The sequence below is a fragment of the Dama dama genome, chromosome 1, assembly GCF_033118175.1.
Source record: "Dama dama isolate Ldn47 chromosome 1, ASM3311817v1, whole genome shotgun sequence".
Lineage (NCBI taxonomy): Eukaryota > Metazoa > Chordata > Mammalia > Artiodactyla > Cervidae > Dama > Dama dama.
Genome location: NC_083681.1, coordinates 2,424,729 through 2,444,735, shown reverse-complemented (window position 1 = coordinate 2,444,735; position 20,007 = coordinate 2,424,729).

Below are 20,007 nucleotides of genomic sequence, written 5' to 3'. Positions count from 1 at the left end.
GAATGCAGGCTCGTCCTGAATCTCCCAAGACGAAGGGATGTCTGAATCCCCTGTGGAGACCACAGAGAATGACCTAGTCCTCCGCCTCATCGCGAGCTGAGGCCTCACATCCTTTGAAAACTCGAGAGGTCTGCGGAGATCAATGCTTCCAAAGGAGACGATGCCTGACTCCTCTTGAAAATGGATAGGAGTCCCAGGATCCCTGTGGCACGTGGAAAGGGACCCTGGGTCTCCCGCCTCACGTGGAGACGCGTCCCAATTGCCATGCCAAGACTCGAGGAGAATCTCGAGGTCCCTCGCACCTAGGCAGGAGTCCTGACGTCGCTGAACAAACACGTGTCTGGAAGGGCCCTCCCCGTCGTAACTCGAGAATATACCCCAGGTTCTGGCCGCAACTCGAGAAAAACCATGAGACTTCCCCCTCGCCGCGAGATGAGGCTCGATTCCCCTGCACTGCTTGCAGAGCAATCCGTGTTCCACATCAAACGTGAAAGGAGCCTTGATTTCCTTGATGGCACTCCAGAGAAAACCCAAGATCACTGTCTCAAGTCTAGAGGGATCCTGAGGTCACTGGAGCAACACGAAAGGGCTTCGTGGACCCCAAATCAACTCGAGATGAGAGCTTAGTCCCTGGCTTCGACTCAAGTGGAACACCAACTTTCCACGAGCACCTCAAGAGGAGACTTCTCTTAGCTACAGGTATGTGAGAGGGACCCTGAGTTTGTGGCCTCAAGTGGAATGGACACCGAGATGCTCTGACTCGAAGTAAGGCCGGATATCCCTGCAGTGAATTGAATGCAGGCTCCTCTTGCATCTCCCAAGACGAAGGGATGTCTGAATCCACTGTGGAGACCAGAGAGAAAGACCTAGTTCTCCGCCTCATCGAGACCGGAGGCCTCACATCCTTTGAAAACTCAACAGGTCCGCGGAGATCAATGCTTCCAAAGGAGACGATGCCTGACTCCTCTTGAAAATGGATAGGAGTCCCAGGATCCCTGTGGCACGTGGAAAGGGACCCTGGGTCTCCCGCCTCACGTGGAGACGCGTCCCAATTGCCATGCCAAGACTCGAGGAGAATCCCGAGGTGTCCCTCGCACCTAGGCAGGAGTCCTGACGTCGCTGAACAAACACGTGTCTGGAAGGGCCCTCCCCGTCGTAACTCGAGAATATACCCCAGGTTCCGCCCGCAACTCGAGAAAAACCATGAGACTTCCCCCTCGCCGCGAGATGAGGACCGATTCCCCTGCACTGTGTGCAGAGCAATTCTGTGTTCCACATCAAACGTGAAAGGAGCCTTGATTTCCTTGATGGCACTCCAGAGAAAACCCAAGATCACTGTCTCAAGTCTAGAGGGATCCTGAGGTCACTGGAGCAACACGAAAGGGCTCCGTGGAACCCAAATCAACTCGAGATGAGAGCTTAGTCCCTGGCTTCGACTCAAGAGGAATACCAACTTTCCACAAGCACCTCAAGAGGAGGCTTCTCTCAGCTACAGGTATGGGAGAGGGACCCTGAGTTTGTGGCCTCAAGTGGAATGGACACCGAGATGCTCTGACTCGAAGTAAGGCCGGATATCCCTGCAGTGAAATGAATGCAGGCTCGTCTTGCATCTCCCAAGACGAAGCGTTGTCTGAATCCCCTGTGGAGACCACAGAGAAAGACCTAGTCTTCCGCCTCAACCCGACCGGAGGCCTCACATCCTTTGAAAACTCAAGAGGTCTGTGGAGATCAATGCTTCCAAAGGAGACGATGCCTGACTCCTCATGAAAATGAATAGGAGTCCCAGGATCCCTTTGGCAGGTGGAAAGGGACCCTGGGTCTCCCGCCTCACGTGGAGACGCGTCCCAATTGCCATGCCAAGACTCGAGGAGAATCCCGAGGTGTCCCTCGCACCTAGGCAGGAGTCCTGACGTCGCTGAACAAACACGTGTCTGGAAGGGCCCTCCCCGTCGTAATTCGAGAATATATCCCAGGTTCCGGCCGCAACTCGAGAAAAACCATGAGACTTCCCCCTCGCAGCTAGATGAGGCACGATTCCACTGCACTGCGTGCAGAGCAATTCCGTGTTCCACATCAAACGTGAAAGGAGCCTTGATTTCCTTGATGGCACTCCAGAGAAAACCCAAGATCACTGTCTCAAGTCTAGAGGGATCCTGAGGTCACTGGAGCAACACGAAAGGGCTCCGTGGATCCCAAATCAACTCGAGATGATAGCTTAGTCCCTGGCTTCGACTCAAGAGGAATACCGACTTTCCACAAGCACCTCAAGAGGAGGCTTCTCTCAGCTACAGGTATGTGAGAGGGACCCTGAGTTTGTGGCCTCAAGTGGAATGGACACCGAGATGCTCTGACTCGAAATAAGGCCGGATATCCCTGCAGTGAATTGGATGCAGGCTCGTTTTGCATCTCCCAAGACGAAGCGATGACTGAATCCCCTGTGGAGACCACAGAGAAAGACCTAGTTCTCCGCCTCATCGCGACCGGAGGCCTCACAACATTTGAAAACTCGAGAGGTCCGTGGAGATCAATGCTTCCAAAGGAGACGATGCCTGACTCTTCTTGAAAATGGATAGGAGTCCCAGGATCCCTGTGGCACGTGGAAAGGGACCCTGGGTCTCCCGCCTCACGTGGAGACGCGTCCCAATTGCCATGCCAAGACTCGAGGAGAATCCCGAGGTGTCCCTCGCACCTAGGCAGGAGTCCTGACGTTGCTGAACAAACACGTGTCTGGAAGGGCCCTCCCCGTCGTAACTCGAGAATATACCCCAGGTTCCGGCCGCAACTCGAGAAAAACCATGAGACTTCCAGCTCGCCGCGAGATGAGGCCCAATTCCCCTGCACTGCATGCAGAGCAATTCCGTGTTCCACATCAAACGTGAAAGGAGCCTTGATTTCCTTGATGGCACTCCAGAGAAAACCCAAGATCACTGTCTGAAGTCTAGAGGGATCCTGAGGTCACTGGAGCAACACGAAAGGGCTTCGTGGACCCCAAATCAACTCGAGATGAGAGCTTAGTCCCTGGCATCGACTCAAGAGGAATACCAACTTTCCACAAGCACCTCAAGAGGAGGATTCTCTCAGCTACAGGTATGTGAGAGGGACCCTGAGTTTGTGGCCTCAAGTGGAATGGACACCGAGATGCTCTGACTCGAAGTAAGGCTGGATATGCCTGCAGTGAATTGAATGCAGGCTCGTCTTGCATCTCCCAAGACGAAGGGATGTCTGAATCCCCTGTGGAGACCCCAGAGAAAGTCCTAGTCCTCCGCCTCATAGCGACCGGAGGCATCACATCCTTTGAAAACTCGAGAGGTCTGCGGAGATCAATGCTTCCAAAGGAGACGATGCCTGACTCCTTTTGAAATTGGATAGAAGTCCCAGGATCCCTGTGGCACGTGGAAAGGGACACTGGGTCTCCCGCCTCACGTAGAGACGCGTCCCAATTGCCATGCCAAGACTCGAGGAGATTCCCGAGGTGTCCCTCGCACCTAGGCAGGAGTCCTGACGTCGCTGAACAAACACGTGTCTGGAAGGGCCCTCCCCGTCGTAACTCGAGAATATACCCCAGGTTCCGGCCGCAACTCGAGAAAAACCATGAGACTTCCCCCTCGCCGCGAGATGAGGCCCGATTCCCCTGCACTGCGTGCAGAGCAATTCCGTATTCCACATCAAAATTGAAAGGAGCCTTGATTTCCTTGATGGCACTCCAGAGAAAACCCAAGATCACTGTCTCAAGTCTAGAGGGATCCTGAGGTCACTGGAGCAACACGAAAGGGCTTCGTGGACCCCAAATCAACTCGAGATGAGAGCTTAGTCCCTGGCATCGACTCAAGAGGAATACCAACTTTCCACAAGCACCTCAAGAGGAGGCTTCTCTCAGCTACAGGTATGTGAGAGGGACCCTGAGTTTGTGGCCTCAAGTGGAATGGACACCGAGATGCTCTGACTCGAAGGAAGGCCGGATATCCCTGCAGTGAATTGAATGCAGGCTCGTCTTGCATCTCCCAAGACGAAGGGATGCCTGAATCCCCTGTGGAGACCACAGAGAAAGACCTAGTCCTCCGCCTCAACGCGACCGGAGGCCTCACATCCTTTGAAAACTCGAGAGGTCCGCTGAGATCAATGCTTCCAAAGGAGACGATGCCTGACTCCTCTTGAAAATGGGTAGGCGTCCCAGGATCCCTTTGGCACGTGGAAAGGGACCCTTGGTCTCCCGCCTCACGTGGAGACGCGTCCCAATTGCCATGCCAAGAATCGCGGAGAATCCCGAGGTGTCCCTCGCACCTAGGCAGGAGTCCTGACGTCGCTGAACAAACACGTGTCTGGAAGGGCCCTCCCCGTCGTAACTCGAGAATATACCCCAGGTTCCGGCCGCAACTCGAGAAAAACCATGAGACTTCCCCCTCGCCGCGAGATGAGGCCCGATTCCCCTGCACTGCGTGCAGAGCAATTCCGAGTTCCACATCTAGCCTGAAAGGAGCCTAGATTTCCTTGATGGCACTCCAGAGAAAACCCAAGATCACTCTCTCAAGTCTAGAGGGATCCTGAGGTCACTATACCAACACGAAAGGGTTCCGTGGACCCCAAAGCAACTCGAGATGAGAGCTTAGTCCCTGGCTTCGACTCAAGAGGAATACCAACTTTCCACAAGCACCTCAAGAGGAGGCTTCTCTCAGCTACAGGTATGTGAGAGGGACCCTGAATTTGTGGCCTCAAGTGTAATGGACACCGAGATGCTCTGACTCGAAGTAAGGCCGGATATTCCTCCAGTGAATTGAATGCAGGCTCGTCTTGCATCTCCCAAGACGAAGGGATGTCTGAATCCCCTGTGGAGACGACAGAGAAAGACCTATTCCTCCGCCTCATCGCGACCGGAGGCCTCACATCCTTTGAAAACTCGAGAGGTCTGCGGAGATCATTGCTTCCAAAGAGACGTTGCCTGACTCCTCTTGAAAATGGATAGGAGTCCCAGGATCCCTGTGGCACATCGAAAGGGACCCTGGGTCTCCCGCCTCACGTGGAGATGCGTCCCAATTGTCATGCCAAGACTCGTGGAGAATCCCGAGGTGTACCTCGCACCTAGGCAGGAGTCCTGACGTCGCTGAACAAACACGTGTCTGGAAGGGCCCTCCCCGTCTTAACTCGAGAATATACTCCAGGTTCCAGCCGCAACTCGAGAAAAACCATGAGACTTCCCCCTCGAAGTGAGATAAGGCCCGATTCCCCAGCACTGCATGCAGAGCAATCCGTGTTCCACATCAAACGTGAAAGGAGCCTTGATTTCCTTGATGGCACTCCAGAGAAAACCCAAGATCACTGTCTCAAGACTAGAGGGATCCTGAGGTCACTGGAGCAACACGAAAGGGCTCCGTGGACCCCAAATCAACTCGAGATGAGAGCTTAGTCCCTGGCTTCGACTCAAGTGGAATACCAACTTTCCACAAGCACCTCAAGAGGAGGCTTCTCTCAGCTACAGGTATGTGAGAGGGACCCTGAGTTTGTGGCCTCAAGTGGAATGGACACCGAGATGCTCTGACTCGAAGTAAGGCCGGATATCCCTGCAATGAATTGAATGCAGGCTCCTCTTGCATCTCCCAAGACGAAGGGATGTCTGAATCCCCTGTGGAGACCACAGAGAAAGACCTAGTCCTCCGCCTTAACGCGAACGGAGGCCTCACATCCTTTGAAAACTCGAGAGGTCCGCGGAGATCAATGCTTCCAAAGGACACGATGCCTGACTCCTCTTGAAAATGGATAGGAGTACCAGGATCCCTGTGGCACGTGGAAAGGGACCCTGGGTCTTCCGCCTCAGGTGGAGACTCGTCCCAATTGCCATGCCAAGACTCGAGGAGAATCCCGAGGTGTCCCTCGCACCTAGGCAGGAGTCCTGACGTCGCTGAACAAACACGTGTCTGGAAGGTCCCTCCCCGTCGTAACTCGAGAATATACCCCAGGTTCCGGCCGGAACTCAAGAAAAACCAAGAGACTTCCCCCTCGCCGCGAGATGCGGCCCGATTCCCCTGCACTGAGTGCAGATCAATTCCGTGTTCCACATCAAACGTGAAAGGAGCCTTGATTTCCTTGATGGCACTCCAGAGAAAACCCAAGATCACTGTCTCAAGTCTAGAGGGATCCTGAGGTCACTGGAGCAATACGAAAGGACTCCGTGGACCCCAAATCAACTCGAGATGAGAGCTTAGTCCCTGGCTTCGACTCAAGAGGAATACCAACTTTCCACAAGCACCTCAAGAGGAGGCTTCTCTCAGCTACAGGTATGTGAGAGGACCCTGAGTTTGTGGCCTCAAGTGGAATGGACACCGAGATGCTCTGACTCGAAGTAAGGCCAGATATCCCTGCAGTGAATTGAATGCAGGCTCGTCTTGCATCTCCCAAGACGAAGGGATGTCTGAATCCCCTGTGGAGACCACAGAGAAAGACCTAGTTCTCCGCCTCATCGCGACCGGAGGCCTCACATCCTTTGAAAACTCGAGAGGTACGCGCAGAACAATGCTTCCAAAGGAGACGATGCCTGACTCCTCTTGAAAATGGATAGGAGTCCCAGGATCCCTGTGGCACGTGGAAAGGGACCCTGGGTCTCCCGCCTCACGTGGAGACACGTCCCAATTGCCATGCCAAGACTCGAGGAGAATCCCGAGGTGTCCCTCGCACCTGGGCAGGAGTCCTGACGTCGCTGAACAAACACGTGTCTGGAAGGGCCCTCCCCGTCGTAACTCGAGAATATACCCCAGGTTCCGGCCGCAACTCGAGAAAAACCAAGAGACTTCCCCCTCGCCGCGAGATGAGGCCCGATTCCCCTGCACTGCGTGCAGAGCAATTCCGTGTTCCACATCAAACGTTAAAGGAGCCTTGATTTCCTTGATTGCACTCCAGAGAAAACCCAAGATCACTGTCTCAAGTCTAGAGGGATCCTGAGGTCACTGGAGCAACACGAAAGGACTCCGTGGACCCCAAATCAACTCGAGATGATAGCTTAGTCCCTGGCTTCGACTCAAGAGGAATACCAACTTTCCACCAGCACCTCAAGAGGAGGCTTCTCTCAGCTACAGGTATGTGAGAGGGACCCTGAGTTTGTGGCCTCAAGTGGAATGGACACCGAGATGCTCTGACTCGAAGTAAGGCCGGATATCCCTGCAGTGAATTGAATGCAGGCTCGTCTTGCATCTCCCAAGACGAAGGGATGTCTGAATCCCCTGTGGAGACCACAGAGAAAGACTTAGTTCTCCGCATCATCGTGAACGGAGGCCTCACATCCTTTGAAAACTCGAGAGGTCCGCTTAGATCAATGCTTCCAAAGGAGACGATGCCTGACTCCTCTTGAAAATGGATAGGAGTCCCAGGATCCCTGTGGCACGTGGAAAGGGACCCTGGGTCTCCCGCCTCACGTGGAGACGCGTCCCAATTGCAATGCCAAGACTCGAGGAGAATCCCGAGGTGTCCCTCTCACCTAGGTAGGAGTCCTGACGTCGCTGAACAAACACGTGTCTGGAAGGGCCCTCCCCGTCGTAACTCGAGAATATACCCCAGGTTCCGGCCGCAACTCGAGAAAAACCATGAGACTTCCCCCTCGCCGCGAGATGAGCCGCGATTCCCCTGCACTGCGTGCAGAGCAATTCCGTGTTCCACATCAAACGTGAAAGGAGCCTTGATTTCCTTGATGGCACTCCAGAGAAAACCCAAGATCACTGTCTCAAGTCTAGAGGGATCCTGAGGTCACTGTAGCAAAAAGAAAGGGCTCCGTGGACCCCAAATCAACTCGAGATGAGAGCTTAGTCCCTGGCTTCGACTCAAGAGGAATACCAACTATCCACAAGCCCCTGAAGAGTTGGCTTCTCTCAGCCACAGGTATGTGAGAAGGACCCTGAGTTTGTGGCCTCAAGTGGAATGGACACCGAGATGCTCTGACTCGAAGTAAGGCCGGATATCCCTGCAGTGAATTGAATGCAGGCTCGTCTTGCATCTCCCAAGAGGAAGGGATATCTGAATCCCCTGTGGAGACCACAGAGAAAGACCTAGTCCTCCGCCTCAACGCGACCGGAGGCCTCACATCCTTTGAAAACTCGAGAGGTCTGCGGAGATCAATGCTTCCAAAGGAGACGATGCCTGACTCCTCTTGAAAATGGGTAGGCGTCCCAGGATCCCTGTGGCACGTGGAAAGGGACCCTGGGTCTCCCGCCTCACGTGGAGACGCGTCCCAATTGCCATGCCAAGAATCGCGGAGAATCCTGAGGTGTCCCTCGCACCTAGGCAGGAGTCCTGACGTCGCTGAACAAACACGTGTCTGGAAGGGCCCTCCCCGTCGTAACTCGAGAATATACCCCAGGTTCCGGCCGCAACTCGAGAAAAACCATGAGACTTCCCCCTCGCCGCGAGATGAGGCCCGATTCCCCTGCACTGCGTGCAGAGCAATTCCGAGTTCCACATCTAGCCTGAAAGGAGCCTAGATTTCCTTGATGGCACTCCAGAGAAAACCCAAGATCACTGTCTCAAGTCTAGAGGGATCCTGAGGTCACTATACCAACACGAAAGGGTTCCGTGGACGCCAAATCAACTCGAGAGAGAGCTTAGTCCCTGGCTTCGACTCAAGAGGAATACCAACTTTCCACAAGCACCTCAAGAGGAGGCTTCTCTCAGCTACAGGTATGTGAGAGGGACCCTGAATTTGTGGCCTCAAGTGTAATGGAAACCAAGATGTTCTGACTCGAAGTAAGGCCGGATATCCCTGCAGTGAATTGAATGCAGGCTCGTCTTGCATCTCCCAAGACGAAGGGATGTCTGAATCCCCTGTGGAGACCACAGAGAAAGACCTAGTCCTCCGCCTCATTGTGACCGGAGGCCTCACATCCTTTGAAAACTCGAGAGGTCTGCGGAGATCAATGCTGCCAAAGGAGACGATGCCTGACTCCTTTTGAAAATGGATAGAAGTCCCAGGATCCCTGTGGCACGTGGAAAGGGACCCTGGGTCTCCCGCCTCACGTGGAGACGCGTCCCAATTGCCATGCCAATACTCGAGGAGAATCCCGAGGTGTCCCTCGCACCTAGGCAGGAGTCCTGACGTCGCTGAACAAACACGTGTCTGGAAGGGCCCTCCCCGTCGTAACTCGAGAATATACTCCAGGTTCCGGCCGCAACTCGAGAAAACCATGAGACTTCCCCCTCGAAGTGAGATGAGGCCCGATTCCCCAGCACTGCATGCAGAGCAATCCGTGTTCCACATCAAACGTGAAAGGAGCCTTGATTTCCTTGATGGCACTCCAGAGAAAACCCAAGATCACTGTCTCAAGTCTAGAGGGATCCTGAGGTCAGTGGAGCAACACGAAAGGGCTCCGTGGACCCCAAATCAACTCGAGATGAGAGCTTAGTCCCTGGCTTCGACTCAAGTGGAATATCAACTTACCACAAGCACCTCAAGAGGAGGCTTCTCTCAGCTACAGGTATGTGAGAGGGACCCTGAGTTTGTGGCCTCAAGTGGAATGGACACCGAGATGCTCTGCCTCGAAGTAAGGCCGGATATCCCTGCAATGAATTGAATGCAGGCTCCTCTTGCATCTCCCAAGACGAAGGGTTGTCTGAATCCCCTGTGGAGACCACAGAGAAAGACCTAGTCCTCCGCCTTAACGCGAACGGAGGCCTCACATCCTTTGAAAACTCGAGAGGTCCGCGGAGATCAATGCTTCCAAAGGACACGATGCCTGACTCCTCTTGAAAATGGATAGGAGTACCAGGATCCCTGTGGCACGTGGAAAGGGACACTGGGTCTTCCGCCTGAGGTGGAGACTCGTCCCAATTGCCATGCCAAGACTCGAGGAGAATCCCGAGGTGTCCCTCGCACCTAGGCAGGAGTCCTGACGTCGCTGAACAAACACGTGTCTGGAAGGGCCCTCCCCGTCGTAACTCGAGAATATACCCCAGGTTCCGGCCGGAACTCAAGAAAAACCAAGAGACTTCCCCCTCGCCGCGAGATGTGGCCCGATTCCCCTGCACTGAGTGCAGATCAATTCCGTGTTCCACATCAAACGTGAAAGGAGCCTTGATTTCCTTGATGGCACTCCAGAGAAAACCCAAGATCACTGTCTCAAGTCTAGAGGGATCCTGAGGTCACTGGAGCAATACGAAAAGACTCCGTGGACCCCAAATCAACTCGAGATGAGAGCTTAGTCCCTGGCTTCGACTCAAGAGGAATACCAACTTTCCACAACCACCTCAAGAGGAGGCTTCTCTCAGCTACAGGTATGTGAGAGGACCCTGAGTTTGTGGCCTCAAGTGGAATGGACACCGAGATGCTCTGACTCGAAGTAAGGCCAGATATCCCTGCAGTGAATTGAATGCAGGCTCGTCTTGCATCTCCCAAGACGAAGGGATGTCTGAATCCCCTGTGGAGACCACAGAGAAAGACCTAGTTCTCCGCCTCATCGCGACCGGAGGCCTCACATCCTTTGAAAACTCGAGAGGTCCGCGGAGATCAATGCTTCCAAAGGAGACGATGCCTGACTCCTCTTGAAAATGGATAGGAGTCCCAGGATCCCAGTGGCACGTGGAAAGGGACCCTGGGTCTCCCGCCTCATGTGGAGACGCGTCCCAATTGCCATGCCAAGACTCGAGGAGAATCCCGAGGTGTCCCTCGCACCTGGGCAGGAGTCCTGACGTCGCTGAACAAACACGTGTCTGGAAGGGCCCTCCCCGTCGTAACTCGAGAATATACCCCAGGTTCCGGCCGCAACTCGAGAAAAACCATGAGACTTCCCCCTCGCCGCGAGATGAGGACCGATTCCCCTGCACTGTGTGCAGAGCAATTCTGTGTTCCACATCAAACGTGAAAGGAGCCTTGATTTCCTTGATGGCACTCCAGAGAAAACCCAAGATCACTGTCTGAAGTCTAGAGGGATCCTGAGGTCACTGGAGCAACACGAAAGGGCTCCGTGGACCACAAATCAACTCGAGATGAGAGCTTAGTCCCTGGCTTCGCCTCAAGAGGAATACCAACTTTCCAAAAGCACCTCAAGAGGAGGCTTTTGTCAGCTACAGGTATGTGAGAGGGACCCTTAGTTTGTGGCCTCAAGTAAAATGGACACCGAGATGCTCTGACTTGAAGTAAGGCCGGATATGCCTGCAGTGAATTGAATGCAGGCTCCTCTTGCATCTCCCAAGACGAAGGGATGTCTGAATCCCCTGTGGAGACCACAGAGAAAGACCTAGTCCTCCACATCAACGCGACCGGAGGCCTCACATCCTTTGAAAACTCGAGAGGTCCGCGGAGATCAATGCTTCCAAAGGAGACGATGCCTGACTCCTCTTGAAAATGGATAGGAAGCCCAAGATCCCTGTGGCACGTGGAAAGGAACCCTGGGTCTCCCGCCTCACGTGGAGACGCGTCCCAAATGCCATGCCAAGACTCGAGGAGAATCCCGAGGTGTCCCTCGCACCTGGGCAGGAGTCCTGACGTCGCTGAACAAACACGTGTCTGGAAGGGCCCTCCCCGTCGTAATTCGAGAATATACCCCAGTTTCCGGCCGCAACTCGAGAAAAACCAAGAGACTTCCCCCTCGCCGCGAGATGAGGCCTGATTCCCCTGCACTGCGTGCAGAGCAATTCCGTGTTCCACATCAAACGTTAAAGGAGCCTTGATTTCCTTGATTGCACTCCAGAGAAAACCCAACATCACTGTCTCAAGTCTAGAGGGATCCTGAGGTCACTGGAGCAACACGAAAGGGCTCCGTGGACCCCAAATCAACTCGAGATGATAGCTTAGTCCCTGGCTTCGACTCAAGAGGAATACCAACTTTCCACCAGCACCTCAAGAGGAGGCTTCTCTCAGCTACAGGTATGTGAGAGGGACCCTGAGTTTGTGGCCTCAAGTGGAATGGACACCGAGATGCTCTGACTCGAAGTAAGGCCAGATATCCCTGCAGTGAATTGAATGCAGGCTCGTCTTGCATCTCCCAAGACGAAGGGATGTCTGAATCCCCTGTGGAGACCACAGAGAAAGACTTAGTTCTCCGCATCATCGTGACCGGAGGCCTCACATCCTTTGAAAACTCGAGAGGTCCGCGGAGATCAATGCTTCCAAAGGAGACGATGCCTGACTCCTCTTGAAAATGGATAGGAGTCCCAGGATCCCTGTGGCACGTGGAAAGGGACCCTAGGTCTCCCGCCTCACGTGGAGATGCGTCCCAATTGCCATGCCAAGACTCGAGGAGAATCCGGAGGTGTCCCTCGCACCTAGGCAGGAGTCCTGACGTCGCTGAACAAACACATGTCTGGAATGGCCCTCCCCGTCATAACTCGAGAATATAAATCAGATTTCGGCCGCATCTCGAGAAAAACCAAGAGACTTCCCCCTCGCCGAGAGATGAGGCCCGATTCCCCTGCACTGCGTGCAGAGCAATTCCGTGTTCCACATCAAACGTGAAAGGAGGCTTGATTTCCTTGATAGCACTCCAGAGAAAACCCAAGATCACTGTCTCAAGTCTAGAGGGATCCTGAGGTCACTGGAGCAACACGAAAGGGCTCCGTGGACCCCAAATCAACTCGAGATGAGAGTTTAGCCTCTGGCTTCGACTCAAGAGGAATACCAACTTTCCACAAGCACCTCAACAGGAGGCTTCTCTCAGCTACAGGTATGTGAGAGGACCCTGAGTTTGTGGCCTCAAGTGGAATGGACACCGAGATGCTCTGACTCGAAGTAAGGCCGGATATCCCTGCAGTGAATTGAATGCAGGCTCGTCTTGCATCTCCCAAGACGAAGGGATGTCTGAATCCCCTGTGGAGACCACAGAGAAAGACCTAGTTCCCCGCCTCATCGCGACCGGAGGCCTCACATCCTTTGAAAATTCGAGAGGTCCGCGGAGATCAATGCTTCCAAAGGAAACGATGCCTGACTCCTCTTGAAAATGGTTAGGAGTCCCAGGATCCCTGTGGCAAGTGGAAAGGACCCTGGGTCTCCTGCCTCACGTGGAGACGCGTCCCAATTGCCATGCCAAGACTCGAGGAGAATCCCGAGGTGTCCCTCGCACCTAGGCAGGAGTCCTGACGTCGCTGAACAAACACGTGTCTGGAAGGGCCCTCCCCGTCGTAACTCGAGAATATACCCCAGGTTCCGGCCGGAACTCAAGAAAAACCATGAGACTTCCCCCTCGCCGCGAGATGAGGCCCGATTCCCCTGCACTGCGTGCAGAGCAATTCCGTGTTCCACATCAAACGTGAAAGGAGCCTTGCTTTCCTCGATGGCACTCCAGAGAAAACCCAAGATCACTGTCTCAAGTCCAGAGGGATCCTGAGGTCACTGGAGCAACATGAAAGGGCTCCGTGGACCCCAAATCAACTCGAGATGAGAGCTTAGTCCCTGGCTTCGACTCAAGAGGAATACCAACTTTCCACAAGCACCTCAAGAGGAGGCTTCTCTCAGCTACATGTATGTGTGAGGACCCTGAGTTTGTGGCCTCAAGTGGAGTGGACACCGAGATGCTCTGACTCGAAATAAGGCCGGATATCCATGCAGTGAATTGAATGCAGGCTCGTCTTGCATCTCCCAAGACGAAGGGTTGTCTGAATCCCCTGTGGAGACCACAGAGAAAGACCAAGTTCTCCGCCTCATCGCAACCGGAGGCCTCACATCCTTTGAAAACTCGAGAGGTCCCCGCAGAACAAAGCTTCCAATGGAGACGATGCCTGACTTCTCTTGAAAATGGATAGGAGTCCCAGGATCCCTGTGGCACGTGGAAAGGTACCCTGGGTCTCCCGCCTCACGTGGAGACGCGTCCCAATTGCCATGCCAAGACTCGAGGAGAATCCCGAGGTGTCCCTCGCACCTAGGCAGGAGTCATGACGTCGCTGAACAAACACGTGTCTGGAAGGGACCTCCCCGTCGTAACTCGAGAATATACCCCCGGTTCCGGCCGCAACTCGAGAAAAACCAAGAGACTTCCCCCTCGCCGCGAGATGAGGCCCGATGCCCCTGCACTGCGTGCAGAGCAATTCCGTGTTCCACATCAAACGTGAAAGGAGCCTTGATTTCCTTGATGGCACTCCAGAGAAAACCCAAGTTCACTGTCTCAAGTCTAGAGGGATCCTGAGGTCACTGGAGCAACAAGAAAGGGCTCCGTGGACCCCAAATCAACTCGGGATGAGAGCTTAGTCCCTGGCTTCGTCTGAAGAGGAATACCAACTTTCCAGAAGCACATCAAGAGGAGGTTTCTCTAAGCTACAGGTATGTGAGAGGGACATTGAGTTTGTGGCCTCAAGTGGAATGGACACCGAGATGCTCTGACTCGAAGTAAGGCCGGATATGCCTGCAGTGAATGGAATGCAGGCTCGTCTTGCATCTCCGAAGACGAAGGGATGTCTGAATCCCCTGTGGAGACCACAGAGAAAGAACTAGTCGTCCGACTCCACGCGACCGGAGGCCTCACATCCTTTGAAAACTCGAGAGGTCCGCGGAGATCAATGCTTCCAAAGGAGACGATGCCTCACTCCTCTTGAAAATGGATAGCAGTCCCAGGATCAGTGTGGCATGTGGAAAAGGACCCTGGGTCTCCTGCCTCACGTGGAGACGCGTCCCAATTGCCATGCCAAGACTCGAGGAGAATCCCGAGGTGTCCCTCGCACCTAGGCAGGAGTCCTGACGTCGCTGAACAAACACGTGTCTGGAAGGGCCCTCCCCGTCGTAACTCGAGAATATACCCCAGGTTCCGGCCGCAACTCGAGAAAAACCATGACACTTCCCCCTCGCCGCGAGATGAGGCCTGATTCCCCTGCACTGCGTGCAGAGCAATTCCGTGTTCCACATCAAACGTGAAAGGAGCCTTGATTTCCTTGATGGCACCCCAGAGAAAACCCAAGATCACTGTCTCAAGTCTAGAGGGATCCTGAGGTCACTGGAGTAACATGAAAGGGCTCCGTGGACCCCAAATCAACTCGGGATGAGAGCTTAGTCCCTGGCTTCGACTCAAGAGGAATACCAACTTTCCACAAGCACCTCAAGAGGAGGCTTCTCTCAGCTACAGGTATGTGAGAGGGACCCTGAGTTTGTGGCCTCAAGTGGAATGGACACCGAGATGCTCTGCCTCGAAGTAAGGCCGGATATCCCTGCAATGAATTGAATGCAGGCTCCTCTTGCATCTCCCAAGACGAAGGGTTGTCTGAATCCCCTGTGGAGACCACAGAGAAAGACCTAGTCCTCCGCCTTAACGCGAACGGAGGCCTCACATCCTTTGAAAACTCGAGAGGTCCGCGGAGATCAATGCTTCCAAAGGACACGATGCCTGACTCCTCTTGAAAATGGATAGGAGTACCAGGATCCCTGTGGCACGTGGAAAGGGACACTGGGTCTTCCGCCTGAGGTGGAGACTCGTCTCAATTGCCATGCCAAGACTCGAGGAGAATCCCGAGGTGTCCCTCGCACCTAGGCAGGAGTCCTGACGTCGCTGAACAAACACGTGTCTGGAAGGGCCCTCCCCGTCGTAACTCGAGAATATACCCCAGGTTCCGGCCGGAACTCAAGAAAAACCAAGAGACTTCCCCCTCGCCGCGAGATGTGGCCCGATTCCCCTGCACTGAGTGCAGATCAATTCCGTGTTCCACATCAAATGTGAAAGGAGCCTTGATTTCCTTGATGGCACTCCAGAGAAAACCCAAGATCACTGTCTCAAGTCTAGAGGGATCCTGAGGTCACTGGAGCATTACGAAAAGACTCCGTGGACCCCAAATCAACTCGAGATGAGAGCTTAGTCCCTGGCTTCGACTCAAGAGGAATACCAACTTTCCACAACCACCTCAAGAGGAGGCTTCTCTCAGCTACAGGTATGTGAGAGGACCCTGAGTTTGTGGCCTCAAGTGGAATGGACACCGAGATGCTCTGACTCGAAGTAAGGCCAGATATCCCTGCAGTGAATTGAATGCAGGCTCGTCTTGCATCTCCCAAGACGAAGGGATGTCTGAATCCCCTGTGGAGACCACAGAGAAAGACCTAGTTCTCCGCCTCATCGCGACCGGAGGCCTCACATCCTTTGAAAACTCGAGAGGTCCGCGGAGATCAATGCTTCCAAAGGAGACGATGCCTGACTCCTCTTGAAAATGGATAGGAGTCCCAGGATCCCAGTGGCACGTGGAAAGGGACCCTGGGTCTCCCGCCTCATGTGGAGACGCGTCCCAATTGCCATGCCAAGACTCGAGGAGAATCCCGAGGTGTCCCTCGCACCTGGGCAGGAGTCCTGACGTCGCTGAACAAACACGTGTCTGGAAGGGCCCTCCCCGTCGTAACTCGAGAATATACCCCAGGTTCCGGCCGCAACTCGAGAAAAACCATGAGACTTCCCCCTCGCCGCGAGATGAGGACCGATTCCCCTGCACTGTGTGCAGAGCAATTCTGTGTTCCACATCAAACGTGAAAGGAGCCTTGATTTCCTTGATGGCACTCCAGAGAAAACCCAAGATCACTGTCTGAAGTCTAGAGGGATCCTGAGGTCACTGGAGCAACACGAAAGGGCTCCGTGGACCACAAATCAACTCGAGATGAGAGCTTAGTCCCTGGCTTCGCCTCAAGAGGAATACCAACTTTCCAAAAGCACCTCAAGAGGAGGCTTTTGTCAGCTACAGGTATGTGAGAGGGACCCTTAGTTTGTGGCCTCAAGTGGAATGGACACCGAGATGCTCTGACTTGAAGTAAGGCCGGATATGCCTGCAGTGAATTGAATGCAGGCTCCTCTTGCATCTCCCAAGACGAAGGGATGTCTGAATCCCCTGTGGAGACCACAGAGAAAGACCTAGTTCTCCACATCAACGCGACCGGAGGCCTCACATCCTTTGAAAACTCGAGAGGTCCGCGGAGATCAATGCTTCCAAAGGAGACGATGCCTGACTCCTCTTGAAAATGGATAGGAAGCCCAAGATCCCTGTGGCACGTGGAAAGGAACCCTGGGTCTCCCGCCTCACGTGGAGACGCGTCCCAAATGCCATGCCAAGACTCGAGGAGAATCCCGAGGTGTCCCTCGCACCTGGGCAGGAGTCCTGACGTCGCTGAACAAACACGTGTCTGGAAGGGCCCTCCCCGTCGTAATTCGAGAATATACCCCAGTTTCCGGCCGCAACTCGAGAAAAACCAAGAGACTTCCCCCTCGCCGCGAGATGAGGCCCGATTCCCCTGCACTGCGTGCAGAGCAATTCCGTGTTCCACATCAAACGTTAAAGGAGCCTTGATTTCCTTGATTGCACTCCAGAGAAAACCCAACATCACTGTCTCAAGTCTAGAGGGATCCTGAGGTCACTGGAGCAACACGAAAGGGCTCCGTGGACCCCAAATCAACTCGAGATGATAGCTTAGTCCCTGGCTTCGACTCAAGAGGAATACCAACTTTCCACCAGCACCTCAAGAGGAGGCTTCTCTCAGCTACAGGTATGTGAGAGGGACCCTGAGTTTGTGGCCTCAAGTGGAATGGACACCGAGATGCTCTGACTCGAAGTAAGGCCAGATATCCCTGCAGTGAATTGAATGCAGGCTCGTCTTGCATCTCCCAAGACGAAGGGATGTCTGAATCCCCTGTGGAGACCACAGAGAAAGACTTAGTTCTCCGCATCATCGTGACCGGAGGCCTCACATCCTTTGAAAACTCGAGAGGTCCGCGGAGATCAATGCTTCCAAAGGAGACGATGCCTGACTCCTCTTGAAAATGGATAGGAGTCCCAGGATCCCTGTGGCACGTGGAAAGGGACCCTAGGTCTCCCGCCTCACGTGGAGATGCGTCCCAATTGCCATGCCAAGACTCGAGGAGAATCCGGAGGTGTCCCTCGCACCTAGGCAGGAGTCCTGACGTCGCTGAACAAACACATGTCTGGAATGGCCCTCCCCGTCATAACTCGAGAATATAAATCAGATTTCGGCCGCATCTCGAGAAAAACCAAGAGACTTCCCCCTCGCCGAGAGATGAGGCCCGATTCCCCTGCACTGCGTGCAGAGCAATTCCGTGTTCCACATCAAACGTGAAAGGAGGCTTGATTTCCTTGATAGCACTCCAGAGAAAACCCAAGATCACTGTCTCAAGTCTAGAGGGATCCTGAGGTCACTGGAGCAACACGAAAGGGCTCCGTGGACCCCAAATCAACTCGAGATGAGAGTTTAGCCTCTGGCTTCGACTCAAGAGGAATACCAACTTTCCACAAGCACCTCAACAGGAGGCTTCTCTCAGCTACAGGTATGTGAGAGGACCCTGAGTTTGTGGCCTCAAGTGGAATGGACACCGAGATGCTCTGACTCGAAGTAAGGCCGGATATCCCTGCAGTGAATTGAATGCAGGCTCGTCTTGCATCTCCCAAGACGAAGGGATGTCTGAATCCCCTGTGGAGACCACAGAGAAAGACCTAGTTCCCCGCCTCATCGCGACCGGAGGCCTCACATCCTTTGAAAATTCGAGAGGTCCGCGGAGATCAATGCTTCCAAAGGAAACGATGCCTGACTCCTCTTGAAAATGGTTAGGAGTCCCAGGATCCCTGTGGCAAGTGGAAAGGACCCTGGGTCTCCTGCCTCACGTGGAGACGCGTCCCAATTGCCATGCCAAGACTCGAGGAGAATCCCGAGGTGTCCCTCGCACCTAGGCAAGAGTCCTGACGTCGCTGAACAAACACGTGTCTGGAAGGGCCCTCCCCGTCGTAACTCAAGAATATACCCCAGGTTCCGGCCGGAACTCAAGAAAAACCATGAGACTTCCCCCTCGCCGCGAGATGAGGCCCGATTCCCCTGCACTGCGTGCAGAGCAATTCCGTGTTCCACATCAAACGTGAAAGGAGCCTTGCTTTCCTCGATGGCACTCCAGAGAAAACCCAAGATCACTGTCTCAAGTCCAGAGGGATCCTGAGGTCACTGGAGCAACATGAAAGGGCTCCGTGGACCCCAAATCAACTCGAGATGAGAGCTTAGTCCCTGGCTTCGACTCAAGAGGAATACCAACTTTCCACAAGCACCTCAAGAGGAGGCTTCTCTCAGCTACATGTATGTGTGAGGACCCTGAGTTTGTGGCCTCAAGTGGAGTGGACACCGAGATGCTCTGACTCGAAATAAGGCCGGATATCCATGCAGTGAATTGAATGCAGGCTCGTCTTGCATCTCCCAAGACGAAGGGTTGTCTGAATCCCCTGTGGAGACCACAGAGAAAGACCAAGTTCTCCGCCTCATCGCAACCGGAGGCCTCACATCCTTTGAAAACTCGAGAGGTCCCCGCAGAACAAAGCTTCCAATGGAGACGATGCCTGACTTCTCTTGAAAATGGATAGGAGTCCCAGGATCCCTGTGGCACGTGGAAAGGTACCCTGGGTCTCCCGCCTCACGTGGAGACGCGTCCCAATTGCCATGCCAAGACTCGAGGAGAATCCCGAGGTGTCCCTCGCACCTAGGCAGGAGTCATGACGTCGCTGAACAAACACGTGTCTGGAAGGGACCTCCCCGTCGTAACTCGAGAATATACCCCCGGTTCCGGCCGCAACTCGAGAAAAACCAAGAGACTTCCCCCTCGCCGCGAGATGAGGCCCGATGCCCCTGCACTGCGTGCAGAGCAATTCCGTGTTCCACATCAAACGTGAAAGGAGCCTTGATTTCCTTGATGGCACTCCAGAGAAAACCCAAGTTCACTGTCTCAAGTCTAGAGGGATCCTGAGGTCACTGGAGCAACAAGAAAGGGCTCCGTGGACCCCAAATCAACTCGGGATGAGAGCTTAGTCCCTGGCTTCGTCTGAAGAGGAATACCAACTTTCCAGAAGCACATCAAGAGGAGGTTTCTCTAAGCTACAGGTATGTGAGAGGGACATTGAGTTTGTGGCCTCAAGTGGAATGGACACCGAGATGCTCTGACTCGAAGTAAGGCCGGATATGCCTGCAGTGAATGGAATGCAGGCTCGTCTTGCATCTCCGAAGACGAAGGGATGTCTGAATCCCCTGTGGAGACCACAGAGAAAGAACTAGTCGTCCGACTCCACGCGACCGGAGGCCTCACATCCTTTGAAAACTCG